The sequence below is a fragment of the Anomalospiza imberbis genome (assembly GCF_031753505.1).
Source record: "Anomalospiza imberbis isolate Cuckoo-Finch-1a 21T00152 chromosome W unlocalized genomic scaffold, ASM3175350v1 scaffold_31, whole genome shotgun sequence".
Taxonomy (NCBI): Eukaryota; Metazoa; Chordata; class Aves; order Passeriformes; family Viduidae; genus Anomalospiza; species Anomalospiza imberbis.
The window spans coordinates 4,912,266-4,926,548 of NW_027099315.1; the positions used below are offsets into that span (position 1 = coordinate 4,912,266).

Sequence of the window (14,283 nt, forward strand, 5' to 3'; positions counted from 1 at the left end):
CCCGGGAAATCGAGCTATGGGAGGAGCCTTAGCACATTATAAGTTGTTAACTGTGACACAATCAGACACCGTTTTTTGCTTTAGGTTTCTTGGAGGGATCAGGGGCTCGCCCAGGGGGTTAGTTTGGCCCTCCTCCCCTCCTCGCATTTTCCTCCCCGTGGTCCTGCTTCTTCCCTGACTGTCTTCCCTGTCTGCACCTGTCCTGCTGTAAGAGATGGTCCGAAGTTTCCTTCATTTGCCTCACGACCGTCGCAAGGACCCTGAAGACCCCTGACAGGAGTTCTGGCCCGGCCGAGGTGGATGCTTGCCAAGTGACTGTTAGCAGGTGCGCTCGCTGTGCTTCCACTGAACACTGCTTCGAACAGGTTCTGACAAGTGGTGGCTTGTCCCTGCATGCCTGCACCTGCTTCACAGACCAAGGGGTCTCTTCACAAAGGCCCATCAATCTTCCCACCTTCTGGCCAGATGCCACTCGCTTTGGCTAAAAACTATATAAACTGTAACTTTCGGAGAAGACTTTGGTTAACCCCCACGGACGACAGCGAATCCATGTGGCTGGACCATTGAGGATCTCGTCTTAGGTGGTAGTAGCTATAATTCCCTTTCCCCTCTTTTCTTTCTATCCTTTATTTCCTTTTCTGTTCCCTCTATCGCATTTGCTGTTGGTACCATAATAAAGGTGCATTTGTTGTGATTAAACTGGTAATCCCCTGCCATTTGCCTTTTGCACTTTTGGGATTGGTTAACAAACCATCATGACACCCCACTCCTCCAAGCGGATCGTGACATAAAATTGGCATCATGGACAGGATTTTCTGTCTAGACAGAAGGGTTGCAGGTTCAAAAAGGCACCCACACTGTCTTCGGAAAATCACAAAGGTTCTCAGTGCAAAAGGCGCGACACTGTTGTTTTGTTGTTGTTGTGTGTATCTAGACTGTCGGGGAAGGAAGGGACAACTTGAAGAAACTAAGCAGGTCCTCCCAGGCAGATTTTGTCTCTTCACCCACCCTGGGAAGCAAAGGGAAACACAGCAAAGGCTGTGTAGTTGTGTAACTTAACTCTGTACCTCCCTGTCGTGGTTTTGGTCCCTTCACAAAATGACTGAAAACTCTAGCGCAAACTTTAAAGCTGAATTTTATGCTCTACTAGCTGAACACAATGCCAAACCTTCGCCAGGAGGAGAAGAATAGGCACAAAGTAACTGGTTTAATTTGGAAAATGTTATTGATAGAGAATGTTCTTTAGAACATGAAACAAAATTCAAACTGGGCAAAAATAAAACTATCTTATGCTCAGTTTTGGGAGCTTATCTTACGGCAGCTATAGAAACTCGCTTTGAGCGAAGAAGTGAGGAAAATGCTATAATAGACTCCCTTCAAAACCTAGTTGAAATTTTGCAAAAACAATTAGATGAAGAAAGGAATGAAAATAGTTTATTACAAGCTGCCTTGAGAGAGGAACATGTTAAAAATTCACAGAATGCTAGTTCCTCAAAATAAACAGAGGAGAAGGAAACTCCTCACATTGATCAAAATTACCCTCAAAAATAATTAGTTCTGATGAAAAATTGTGGGGAACACTGCTGTCCTAGCTTGAGACCCCTAATTAAAAATGAATACAACTATATCAATGATGAAAATCGTGACTCGCACATAACGACTGAAGAAATCCCGTACACTGCTACTGAGTTATCAAAATTAAAGGAGTACAGGCGTCTCCCTCATGAATCTGAGACAGAATATGTATTCCTAGTGTCTCTTACTGGGGGAGATCAAATTCATTTGTCAGAACAAGAAGCCAGTGGGTACTGGGGACATGGGGTGTTTTTAACCACGGGAGACAGACGTAGCCCATGGCCCCTAACTCAGCGTGCAGCTTATTCGGCAGGGGGGCTTAACCCCTTAGAAAGGGGAGACCCTTTAGCCATAGTTGGTACCCTCGACCAACCCCTGGAAAGCATTCACAAAGCTGCCTGCTTGCAAACTATACATGAAAGAAAATTAACTACAGGCTATGAATCACCAATACAATTACCTGCAAAGCCTGAAATTATGACTCCTTTAATTTGAGGCCTTCCAAAAATCACTCAAACCTACAGCGATATTCCTTAAAAAAACCATAGCAGCTGTATCTCCTGTAGAAAGACCAGATAGATTTCCTAGTAACCAGAATGACCCATATGTTCCCCTTTATGACTTGCTGAGGAAAGGGATGAAATGGGAATGGACTCCTTCTCAGGAGAAAGCATTGCAATTGCTGATTTTTGAAGCAACAGCTCATCAAGCACTGGGCCCTATCCTGTTGCCGTTGAGCAAGACGGGAACAGAATTACTCCAAGTCAAAAGGCAAGGAATGAACTGATTTATTTCAAATGCACCGCTCTATTTATAAGGAACATCATGCAGACTAATTAATTGGTCTTAGAGTAAAAACATCTCACACCATTGGTGTGCAGTGAATGACGCACGGTAGCAGAACATATCTATAAACAATGTGAATAACAAGACAGATTAGAGAATTATTTACATTCTTTCCCAACTGCTTCCCAGGCTCTCGCCTGGTTAGAAAAACCTTCTCTTTTTCTCTCTGACTGAACTGAGAATATCCACATTTCCCCCTTTTTGTTTAAAGAAGGAGTCGGTGTTCGTCACCCTCCTGCGGGGCCCCTTTCAGGAAAGAGGACAAACACAACTCCGAGGTTTATCAGTTGACAATCCGAACCCCCATCGGACATTGGCTCAGAATAGTCAAAGAGATTTTAACTCATTCTTATACTATAAACTCTTTATAAACTTAACTATTAATTCCAAGAAATCCATCACCAACCCCAAAACATTGTTAGTCTGTGTGTTACACAGGCAGCCTAACTCATCAACAGTCTGTTTCCGGAAACAAAACAAATGTTCATTCCCCACTTGTGGAGGGGCCAGCTGGCTGATGGTTGGTGTCTTGATCATCATCGGAAGACTGTGATGGATGGTCGGCACCACGGTCACTGTTTGAAGGTCGTCTGCTGACCACATTCTGTTTCTGCTGCCGCAAGTCAGGGTGAACATACCTCACAGGTATCCATCGTATCCCGGTACCTGTGGAGACACATGCATACCCACGGCCCCAAGTGATAAGGTCGCACGGGCCTTCCCACTTGTTTGTGGCAAGGTCCCGCACCCAGACCTTTGCTTGGGGCAGGTGCATCTCACACGCTGGATGCAATGAGAGAAAATGATTCAAGATAACAGGAATCTCTGAGTTTTTCGGCACTGTTAAATGGTTAATTGTAGATAAGGCTTTCTCCAACCAACTGTGTGGGGTGTCCTCTGGCATTCCCCCTTTTTGTCTTTCCAGAACGCGCTTTAGAGTGCCATGAGCGCGTTCAACAACGGCTTGACCTGTTGGTGAATGTGGAATGCCAAATTTGTGAGAGACTCCCCACAAGCGTAAAAACTGACGCGTCTTCTGTGAGACATAGGCAGGGCCATTGTCAGTTTTCACACTTGAAGGTATTCCCAAAACTGCAAAAGCCATCCTCCAATGGGCAATCATGTCACAACCCTTCTCCCCTGTGTGAGCAGATGCCCACATGGCAGAGGAGAAGGTGTCAACAGACACATGCACATACTTGAGTCAACCGAACTCGGCAATGTGTGTAATATCTGTTTGCCAAAGCTACAAGGCCTTTAGGCCTGTGGGGTTCACCCCCACTGGTAAAGGCGCAGCAAACCCATGACAGTCAGCGTAAGAACTGACAATGTCACAAGCTTCGGTTGACATCAAATCAAATTGCTTCTGCAAAGTATGTGCACTTTGGTGAAAGAAATCATGCAACGCCTTGGCTTGCACATTTCTGTCAGGCTGAGGCGCCACCCATGCAGGGTTGGCCAACCTGTCAGCCCTGGCATTACCTTCTGTTATAAACCTGATAAAATGGTGTCCCAGGTTGAAATGCAAGATGTTATTCATTTCCCATCTGTGAGCAGTTTCTTCTTATCTTTTCTACCTCCTCCTTATCTCTTATCTTCTTATCTTTCCCCCTGGGAAGATATCTGTTGTTAATGGCCCATTCAATGTCACTGCATGACTGTTGAAATTACATCATCCCATTGTGGGATGCTCCACCCAGAGGGAGGAGACAAGCATTTCCTGACTGAATAAAATCTGGGCAGCTTCCCACTGGGAACAGCTGGGGCTTCTCCACTGCACCATCAGAGGAAGATTACACCCTTCTACAAGATCTGACAGAACCACATCTGCCACTTTGGGAAGACTGAAGCCATTCCAGTCTGGACTCCCACCACCACCAGAGTGTCAGGTTGTATTCTGACTCTGTCAGTGGTTGTTCTCTTTCCTTTTGTATTATTGCATGTATTTAGGTTTTTTTTTTCTTTTCCTAATAAATTGTATTTCAGACTTGAAGTCTCTCACTGGTTTTGCTTTTCAAACCAGAACAAATGGTATGACTCCGAATGTGCAGGATGTAGTACAGATGAACCCGGGCTTGAATTGCGCACCACAAGGCTCTCAACAATTGAAACAAAACTGCATTGTTGATCTCTTTCAGCAGTGAGCTGCTGGGTTATGTCTGCAACATAAGCAGAGTCAGTGACCAAATTCAAAGGCATCTGAGAAAATCTCTGAAATGCCATTGCAACAGCTTTCAGTTCTACCAATTGAGCTGAGCCGGACACGTGGCCTTCCAGCACTTGCCATCCAGACTCATCCTTCCAGGTCACAATGGCCTTTCCCGCGCACTGGCGCTCGACTGTTTTTTGGTCGTAAGGACAGACTGGTTGTCTTTGCCAGTTGCAGTAATTTATGACTGGGCATATGGTAAACGATTTGCCCTAAAAAATTTTGCAGCGCGCTTTGCAAGGGAGCGCTGTTAATAAAACACCATTCAAAGGTGTTCTGCTCCACTGGAAGAACGATCCTGGCAGGATCAGCTGCCATCAATTGCAAACACCGATAACGGCATTTGATTATCAACTGGGCAAATAAATCCATCAGCAAAGACGCTGTCTTTTTGAATTGATGGGGCAAAAAGACCCATTCCAAGATGTGCAAAGGATCAGGCCATTTGTCATTCCATTGGCCAATGACACCTGTGGGATGATCGTCTGGACAGGTAATAAAAACAGTGATATCAATGGAAGGGTCTACTTGATAAACTTGACAAGCAGACAAAGCCTGTTGGACTTCCTCTAGCGCTTGTCACGCTTCAGGAGTCAATTTCCAAGGTGAATTCAAATCTGGGTCCCCCTTTAAAAGGTTGAACAGCGGGGACATCCGCGCTGTGGTCAGTCCCAGATAGGGACGTAACCAATTGATGACCCCAAGCAATTTCTGAGCATCATTTAGGGTCGCAATAGACTTTGGGAATTGCACCTCTTGATGCTGAATAGTTCATTCAAGACTCTTGACTCCCAAATATTTCCAAGGAGGATGGCTTTGAACCTTCTCCGGAGCCACTTGCAGTCCATAAGAATGCAAGGTGGCAAACAACTGAGGCTGTACCTTCAGCAGTTCCTCCCGAGTGGGTGCCGCCACCAGGATGTCATCCATGTAATGATAACAATACATGTCAGGGAACTGCTCGCAGACTCCGGAAAAGGCTTGAGCCACATACCATTGACAAATAGTCGGACTGTTCTTGCAGCCCTGTGGCAAAACTTTCCATTGATATCTCTGTACAGACTCAGCATTGTTGACGGCAAGCACGGTAAAGGCAAATTTTGGCCTGTCATCAGGATGCAAAGGGATTGTAAAAAAACAATCCTTTAAATCAATGATTAAGATTTTCCATCCCGCGGGGAGCATGGTAGGTGAGGGCATACCAGGCTGCAATGCCCCCATACTCTCCATGACTGCATTAACTTTCCGGAGGTCCTGTAACAGCCTCCATTCCCTGACTTTTTCTTGATCACTAAACCAGGAGTGTTCCAGGGACTAGTAGAAGGTTCAATGTGTCCCTGGCGAAGCTGGTCATGAACCAAATCATGAAGGGCGACTAACTTTTCATGTGGTAGGGGCCACTGATTCTCCCAGACAGGTCTGGTCACCAGCCACCGTAAAGGCAGCATAGGATATTCTGCGCCCTTCCGCACAGTGACCCCTATCAAAAACCTGTTCCGATCCGTACCCCCCAGGCCGCCAGCACATCCCGTCCCCAGAGAGTGATTGGAGCTGCAGTAACATAGGGCCGAACCTTAGCAGTCTGCCCTTCTGGATTTTTGATCAACACGCCCTGCCGGCTCAAAAATGTCTGCGCGGCACCCCCCAACCCTTTGATGGCTGCTCCCACAGAGTCCAAAGGCCACTTAAGAGGCCACGCAGAAGAGGAGACGACTGTCACATTGGCTCCGGTGTCAGTCAAACCTTGCCGCTGAATCCGAGGTGGGCTGGCACCTGGTAAAATCATGGAGCACGTCATCTGCGGATGGTCGGCAGAAATGACCACGGACCAGAAGATTTGCGGTGGTCCCGTGGATCTGAAACCACCATCCCCACGCGTCCGCTGATCTGCCCTGGGAACACATGACTGGAAAGGCACAAGTTGAGCAATGCGGGTCCCTGCCGGAATAACGACGGGGGGGAGGGTGTGGAAACCATGGCACAAATTTGGCCCGTAAAATCAGAATCAATGACACCCGGGTGCACAAAGATTCCCAAAAGGGTAGCACTAGATTGTCCTACCAACAATGCACTCAATCCATGGCCTAATGGCCCGAATGCATTCAGAGGAATCTTATGCACCTTAGATTCAGCAGGAATCTAAGATGACTGCTGCTGCGGTGTGTACATCCACCCCGGCAGAGCCGCGGGTGCTTGCGCTGAGTTGGCTGAGACACCCTGTGCTGGTGCCGTGCCCTGGGGGACCACTTGTGTCGGCGCGCAGTACCCCTGTGCGCTCGTTCCCCCGTTTCCCAAGCCCGTCAAATGCTTACCGTTGGCATGGTAAGTAGACTTGCATTTGTTTGCAAAATGACCTGGATTCCCACACCTGGAACACAAGAAGTTAGAGTCTGGCCCTTTCCTCACTTTCGTCCACTGTGCCTGCTGGCCCTTCGTTTTTTCCTTCTTGCATCGACCAGTCCCTGAGGATGGCAGGCCTGCCTGCAAGGTTGCTGCCAAAACAGACATTTTATGGTCCACTGTACCAACCCTGGAACAAGGGTCACCTGGCAACGCATTTATGATTTTCCTGCAGTCATCATTTGCATTGTCCCTTGCCAAAGTCTTGCACAAAACCTGCCTCGAATTTTCATCTTTGATCTGCTTTTCCAAAGCAGCTGCAAGCCTTTCAACAAACAGCAAGAACAATTCTTTGGCTCCCTGTATTATCTTTACATATCCTTGCTTGGGAGCGGCTGTCTCCATAGTTTTCATCAATGCCGCAAAGCCCACCTTCTGGGCCTGCTCAAGTATGATGGGATGCCAAGTAGCCTGAACATCAGGATTGGCAAAGGCATTCTGCCCCATGAGCACATCCACCCCCACACAGAATCTAGGGTCCGTCTGAGGGTAATGTGCATTCTCACTTGAAATTATGTTCTATGAGCAAATGTGGAGAAGAGCTGGCAGGTCCTTAAAAAACTTGCCTCTGTTCTGTCAGAGTTAATTTGGTATTAACTTCTCATAAGATGAACACTACCTGTGTGTTACTGAGATATGCACTCCTTGTCTCAATCTGCCACTCTCCCTCCAGAGAAAAGGTGCCTGCATTCAGGCTTTGTCCCCAGACTACTGGTAAAACTTAAATGGGCCTTTTAGGTGCCAGATGCTATACCTGTGTTGCAAACACCTGGCTCAACAGCTTCATCCTAAAATCATGACCTAGTAGGAAACAGCTGGATTTGTTTGGTGTGCTGTTCTTGGAGTTGGTTCTTGGAGCTGCTCTGGGCAGGACCACGAGTTGGATTTTATTGATTCCTGTGTGTCCTTTCCAACTCAGTGTATTCTGTTGTTCACCTGCAGCAGGTTTTGCCATTCACCTCTGACAGTATTCAGTGACTTTCAGGAGCTCCTATGCATAGTATTTGTTCTAGAACAGGAGTTTTGTTATCTGTTTCTGGCATGTTTTCTGCAGGTGCCAGATTTGCTCTTGTTGACAGTTGCACAGTTGACTGCACTGTGTTAGAAACTGCTGCCTTCCTGCACTCTGAGACAAAGGGCCTTCCCAATTTTCCTGTCAGTTCCTGTGCTGCATCATTCAAATGTGAGCACACTGATAACTGCTGCAGGGACTAAACTGTGTTTTGGCTTCTATCTAAACTTAAGATCAGTGACCCTGATGTTTGAGGGGTCTTTATTATCTGACTTTGCATAAGTAATTTGGTTTTCAGTGGTTTTGGTTTTTTTGGAAATATGCTTATGCTTTTTGCAGCATCATTCCAGTGAGGGTGAGGGGCTGCCAAATTTTCAGCTAGTCAGGTGTTTCTTGAGTATGTTCAGTACAAAATCATGCTCAGTGTGCACTCTGGTGGCCCTTTGTTGGGTCCATTGCATGTGGTGCTGCAGTCAGTAGACCTCTTCACTTTTCATGAGGCTTCCATCTGTGACTGGTTCAGGTTGGACCCAGGAGGAGCAATTTTTGTATAAACAAATAGTGGCTTGCCCTTAATTCAGGATGAGATTCACAAGTCAGTGATAACTTTTCATAAGATTTTAAAAGGTGACAATATTCTTTGTAAAGTGCCTGATTGCAGTAATATTTCTGCCTGTGACTGGACTTCTGGGAGACTTCTTTTCTATCAGCAGGCTTCTCAGATGACCAGAGGTTGTACTGTCCGTAGTAGGACCCATTCTCCTTGCTTCTTCTCTCTTTATAGTGTTTTAGCTGGGTTGAATTGATTCTGCACTATTTGAGGAGCATAGTCACTTATCCTAAGACTTCAAATGCATCTCTGTTCTTCCATTCTTTAACTTGGCTCCTGTTTTCTGACATGTCTGCAGTTGTGCTTGTTTTGGTTTTTTTTCCTTCTTTTTAATGAAACATGAGGTGAAATCAAGACTGGTAGCCTATATGTTGTTTTCAGTTTCCTCAATAAATAAATCTAATTTCAAAAAAAAAAGACAATCTGTAAGCTAATTTAAGAACTAAAGCAGTGGGACTTAGAAATTCTCATCATGCTTCTAATTTTCTATTAGCATTACTCTTTTCTAATATTCATCTCCTTAATGCTTATCTAGTGAGTTCTCAGTTGTCTTTCAGAGGCCTAAGTGGAGTTCTCTTATTTAAGGACCCAGTCCATGAGCAGCAAGAACTGAGTTGCCTTAAGTTCCCTTTGTAGCTGAGAGTGCCAGAAGAGGAGTCATCAGAAAAATCTTACCTGGACACAGTCTCAGACAGCTCTGTTCTTTGCTTTGGTGTTGACTCTTGAATTTCACAGTGCTAGTTAAGACCTGCTGAATTGGCAGTCAGGTAAAGGAGATTCTTCTACTTTAGCTCAGGGATTTTTGGTGACACACATGGTGTATCAGTAACCTTGAGGAATTTGCTTATTGTGGTGTTATTGAAGCTCATATCTTTGAAACCTCATGTGCCAGGTATTCCTATAGCCAGCTTTTGTAGTTTGGGGAAAAGGATAAAGGCTCCTTTTCCTTGACAAATTTGTAGATACTACACAAAACCTTTCAGTATGGGCTTTTAGATTAGTGAAAAGTGTGTAGTATTTTCAGTTGAACATGAGCAACAATAATGTTGTATTGCTAAAAAAAAAAAAAAGAGGAAAAAAAAGGGGGGGGGCTTTTTCCTCTTTTCCCATAATCAGTCTTCATTTTTCCACATTGCTGTTAGAGCTGTTGAACAGCTTTAGACTCCTCCCTTGGATGAATGAAGAGCACAGCACTCCAGGTAGTGTTTGTTGCTTTGCTCCAGTAATGAGCATAGCTGAGGGTGTATCCACAGTTTCCTTTGACCTCACCAGAATGGTCTCCAGAGAAATGAGAAAACTGACAGGTTGTGAAATGCTCTTCTGAAGCAGGAGTGCTGCTGTGTTGCTGTCTGACAAAGGTTACTGTAGCATTTTTATAGAGTATTAGGACACATCTAGGTTGCAGTAGAGAGAATTTGCTCCCCCAGCCATAGGAAGCTGAGTTAAACTGGGTAATAGCTGTACTGGGAAGATGCGCCAACTTGCTCCTAATAATTTAAGCATTAACACATCACAGTAGGAGCAATGTAGATACATGTTCTTTTCCCGTTCTGTAAGAAAGGGATTTTTGGCTGTGGAGCAAATTGGCTGCCTTCTTTTTGTATGGAATGATGGGGTGGATTTTCCTACTGAAGAAAATAATGATTGTGTGTTCTCCAGAAACTGTTCAAGAGGAGAACTTTTTAAGGGGGCAAGTGGCAGTGGGCAGTTTTTTTACCAGCCCGAAAGCTTATAGTGGCTGGGAATCTTCTTGGGTCAGACCCACAGTAGACAAAGAGGACAGCCAAGGAAGAAGAGTGGGGGTAGTCCTCCTAGAGGCCCCCTAGGTGATGTGCTAGATGGCTGGAGTAAGTGCGAAAGGGCTGGAAGTTGGATCAAGTGAGGATGATTTGTTATAGGATAGAATATTGGCCAGAGAGGAAATTACAATAGGGGTTCTTAAAGTGGCTCTAGTGTGAAAGTGGAAGTGGGCATTTATGCAATTTATCGGCAGGTATGTGGCCAGGGGAGCCCTGGTTCAGCGGAAGTGGAGTATATTACTTGCTGGGTAGGATTCTTGGAGGGAGATTCCAAAGTATACAAGAAAAGAGAAGGGGATTGGAGGTGTCAGAATCTAAGTTGTGGGTTTCTAAGCCAAAGGTTGGGTGTCTGGGGCACAGGGTCATGAGGGACGAAGAAAAAGGAGAGGATGGACAGTAGACTGAAGGGTATAGTGAGAAGGTGAAGTTTCGATAAAAGTAGTAAAATTGCAGAGGCTTATAGAGGGGAAAAGGAAGTCAGAGTATAAAATAGTAGATGGGAAGTCAGGAAAAGTAGTAGCGTCAAGACCCCTAGGTGCCAGTTGTTCAGCACCAGTTTGTGAACTGTATGCAGTTTTACAAACACTTAAAAAGTTAAAAAAGGAAGAGAGGGACGATTTTTACTGATTCTAAATACACTTTTGGGGTGGTCCACACATTTGGAAAATTTGGGAAAAAAAAGCAGTTTGATCAGCGCCTGTAAATGAGGGTTGATTCATGAGGAATTTTAAAAAAAAATCCTAGAAGCTATTAGGAGACCAGAAAGATATAAAAGACAAGAATTGTAAAAACAGAAGATGGTGACACAGAGCACCCCTTTAAAGTTCTCTATACATAACCTGGAGACAAAGTGCTTATAAAAGCCTAGAGGGAAGGCCCTCTAACCCCTCACTGGGAAGATCCTTTTATTGTCCTTTTAACCACAGACACAGCAATTCAGGCAGCAGAAAAAGGCTGGATACACTATCTTGAGTGAAGAGGGTCGAGCACCAGAAAGAGACACATGAGGAAGAAGTCACCTCTCCCCCTGGAGACCTGAAGTTAACCCTGCATCGCCAAGTAAATGACTGATAGCGATCTGATAAGGTGCGCTGAACCACCAGGTTGTGATTGTTACCCCTTTGTGCATTTTAAGTGTGAATACTGTGATGAGGTTTGAGTGGTACACTGTATAAGGGGATTCTGGCAAAAGGGCTTGTGTGATGTGCCTGACTAGCCGTGTTTTAGGGCTCGCCACTCATCTGGGTATAATTAAAGTAGTCTCCTGTGCGTGGTTTTGCCTATTCCAAAACGGGCTGAGGGGAAAATTAAAGTCAAAAGCTCAAAATCATTACTGTTGAGTTCCAAGGGTTAAACAAAGTATCCTGCAGTGCAGACTCAGTTAAACTATCAAGGTGGGGCATTTTTAAACAAAGGCATGCGGCTCAATCCAGGTACGAAACCACAAAAGACTGTTCCTGCTGCCGAGAAGATAGTTTACCCCGCCGCTGGTGGCAACCCAGTGGGCGAAGGCAGAGGCAGAGGAGTTTTCATAGTGGGGGTCCTGATGATCCTGAGTCTAGCAATGTGCCTCAGAATTAGTATGCATACAGGTTACTTACCCTGCATGGATGTACGAGGCCCCAGTGGCGAGGACGCACCATGCGCACAGACTGCCCAGAGAGGACAAGGGGAATCGGAGGCCTCGACCTTCCTGACCCCGAGGTACTGCAGCCAGGGTAAGATAAGAGGACATAGTCCCATAAATGGCACACAACAAGGGAAGTGTAAGAAAATAGAGTGTGATCTAAAAATGGTGACCCCTAAGGACGGGAAGTCAAAGCACAAAATACATAAGAGGAATGTTGAACAAATATCTGTCGGGCAGTCAAAGCACAAAATACATAAGAGGAATGTTGAACAAATATCTGTCCCTATCTGTGATAAATGTAATCGCACAGTATGGATTAGTCAGTATTTGTAGCTTTATTTTCAGGCTAACCCACTGTGTCATAATAATAATCAAATGGGAATGAGTGTGATGGGTGAAATGAACAGGGCTAATGCCTTTATTAACGTTCAGCTCCTTATTAAAAAGATCAGCTGGGCAGGGGGCCCAAACAGAGCTCGCCCCTGTTGCTGTAGCTTTCCCCGGTGGCCGACAGGAAGGAGGCGTGCAGGGTCTGTCATTGAAGTCCAGAGCAGCAACTGTCCCTTCTTCTTCCATGAGGCACAACCAGTGGCCAAAGGGTGAGGGGGCGTGGAGTGCAGAGTCTGTTGCTGAAATCCAGAACAACAGCTGTCCCCGCTCCTTCCCTTGTGTCAGCCCCAGAGGGCTCTGTCTCTTCCGGCTCCACTTGTCCCACCCTACTCTAGTCTAGTCTCTCTTAGGTTATGGTGACAGCCAAAAGTCGATCAGGGGATGTGTTTCCCTCTTCCTCGGCTAGGGCATTTGTGTATCCCCCTCTACTGTGTTTAGTTCTTTATTTAGCGGTGTCTTTATCCCCCAAAAATACTCCCATGATCCCCGGGGGTTTTCTTATTTGCATTTTAGTCCCAGAATGACGGTGTGGTGGGGGGGAGGCAGGTTATCTCTAGGTAGTTTAGATAAAACAAAGAGAGCAATTAACTAATTAACATTTCATTATCGGTAGTCAGCAGTCATTCCAGTGTTGCCATGGGAACTAGGAAGGCCCTTTCCGCCTCTCTGGGGAACACCTGGAAACTTTGTTCATTACAATGGATAGAAAGACATATTGGGTTGGAGGGAATTCGAAATATAAAAATTGTCCTGGTTATCTTTGACCTTTTAGAGGATCAAGATGGCAGGGTCTGTCTGCAATACCATAGGACATTCTGCTTCTCAAGAAATAAAGAGGGGGTGGACCCAGAGAATAAAATAAGAAAGGGTTGGTTATAAGATGTATCAAGAAATACCACAGGAAGGGTAAAATAAAGGTACAAAATCTAAAGAAAATTAAGAGTTCTTAAGAGCACCAAATAAGTAGAGTATGGAATAGTTACACACGTTCAAGGGAAAATTCACAGGTAGCTAAAAACAAAAATGTAAAGTTTTTAAGAGAAAAGTGCAAATTAATGTATTTATGTAAAAGGGGAGGGATTGTTATGTGTATTTTAGATAATTCATGCTTGTGAGAAATAGATGTATGAAATACGTTATATTGGTAAGAAATATTCCTGTAAGTTTTTTTAAGCACCCAAGCCAGGACGGGAAGGTTGCTTCACAGTATTTCAAAACCGCAGCTGGCAGCAGGGAGAAAAGGACCTAATTTGCAAACGAATGGATGTGGCGGGCTTGGAGATGGGTGCTTCTCCATGGTGGTCCAAGGAACTCCCAGAGGACAAACATGCGATAAGAAGCCGAGAGTGAGATAACCAGAACCATCAGGGAGATACATCTAAATACCGAACTCCAGGAACACAATCAGACGGGTTCTGTTCAACTTGCCACAGTGTTCAACTCCACATGAATAGGTGCAGCCCAAAAAAGAAGAAAGGGACTTTGCCTCAGGCAAGAAAAAATGTATAAAATCACTGGGACAGAACAGTCGGTGTGAACATAGGAGACCTTAGCTGTAGTGGTCAAACCTGTGTCTCATGCAGCGCTGATCCCAGGCTCGGCACTGACTTTTTTTGATAGTGGCTTTTCGTTGTTATTCTCTAAATTTATATTTGGACCATTTTATAAATTTTCTTTAATTAATAAATTGGAGCATTCATTTATAACACTCTTCAAGAGGGCAAAGGTGTCCGGCCAGAGCCTCCAGGCTACTGGCGTGCAGCTGCGGCCACAGAGCGACCCCTGCAAGACACCAGTGTCACGATCTGCTTA

At 45.2% G+C, this 14,283-nt stretch overlaps 1 long non-coding RNA gene and 1 pseudogene across 1 annotated transcript in view; one reads left to right on the forward strand and one right to left on the reverse strand.

Moving 5' to 3' along the window:
• The window catches only part of LOC137465603 (uncharacterized), a 605,328-nt gene that overhangs the window by 400,178 nt on the left and 190,867 nt on the right, over nt 1–14,283 (reverse strand). The gene's annotated exons all lie outside the window — the stretch shown is intronic.
• On the forward strand, nt 1,099–2,362 carry LOC137465580 (uncharacterized; annotated as a pseudogene).